This window comes from Lathyrus oleraceus, chromosome 7, assembly GCF_024323335.1.
Source record: "Lathyrus oleraceus cultivar Zhongwan6 chromosome 7, CAAS_Psat_ZW6_1.0, whole genome shotgun sequence".
NCBI lineage: Eukaryota > Viridiplantae > Streptophyta > Magnoliopsida > Fabales > Fabaceae > Lathyrus > Lathyrus oleraceus.
The window spans coordinates 63,457,164-63,458,301 of record NC_066585.1 but is presented as its reverse complement, the minus strand read 5'-3'; the positions used below and the strand labels follow the sequence as shown (position 1 = coordinate 63,458,301).

The 1,138-nt window shown below is 41.4% G+C and overlaps 1 non-coding gene across 1 annotated transcript; it reads right to left on the bottom strand.

The window, feature by feature from the left end:
- Nucleotides 1–273: 273 nt before the first annotated feature.
- LOC127108853 (small nucleolar RNA R71) lies at nucleotides 274–380 on the bottom strand. Its single transcript, XR_007796358.1, has one exon. It is a non-coding gene; the product is annotated as a small nucleolar RNA R71 (small nucleolar RNA).
- Nucleotides 381–1,138: the final 758 nt, after the last annotated feature.

Sequence of the window (1,138 nt, the reverse complement as noted above, 5' to 3'; positions counted from 1 at the left end):
AAACCATCCCTGTTGCAACTAGTGCAACAGAGACAATTCGCAGGTCTCGCTACTGAGAACCCAAACCAACATTTAAAAATATTTCTTTAATTAGCAGACACTTTTAAAACCAATAGAGCTTCTCCTGAGGCAATACGTTTAAGATTATTTCCTTTTTCCCTCAGAGATAAAGCCCTATCATGGTTAGATTCCCTTCCACCCAATTCCATTACGACTTGGGATAACCTTAGAAGAGTTTTTCTTGCTAGATATTTTCCCCCGAGTAAGACCACCGTTCTTCGAAACCATATAACCAGATTTACCCAAAACCAAGGAGAATCGTTGTTCGAAGCTTGGGAGAGATATAAAGAGTTGTTACGAGCATGCCCACATCATGGTTTAGAAAATTGGTTAATCATTCAAACCTTCTATAATGGACTTCACTATAACACAAAAATGACCATCGACGCTGCCGCAGGCGGTGCGCTGATGAACAAACCTTATCCTGAAGCTAGTGCCCTCATCGAAGATATGGCTCAAAACCATCAATCATGGGGAATCGAAGAGCGACAGTTGAGAAGAAGGAAGCCCAAGGAGGAGTGCATGAACTAAGCTCTATAGACATGATGCAAGCTAAAATGGACGCATTAGCCCTTAAGGTCGAGCATATGTGCATAAACCCGAATACTGTAGCCGCAGTTTCGTCGAATTGTGAGATATGTGGAACCAAAGGACACCAATCTGCAGAATGCAGTCTATTAAACGAAACCCACTTTGAGCAAGTGAACTACACCCAAGGGAACCCATATTCGAATACCTATAACCCTGGATGGAGGAATCACCCGAACTTCGCCTATAAAAACAATAACCCTATTCAAAATAATGCACCTTCGAGACCTAGTTATCAACCCCCTAGATCAAATCAACCTATGCAACCTGTACCACCAAAACCGAGCCTTGAGAAAATTATGGAAAATTTTATCACCGGTCAAATCCAACAAAACAAGGAGTTCATGAACTAAAACATTCATGTTAATGAATTGATTACTCAGTTAGGAACCAAGGTTGACCAAATAGTTACTCATACTAAGATGCTTGAAACCCAGATCTCTCAGGTAGCTTTAAACCAAGCCCCTCAGACTACACCTGGAGGACAATT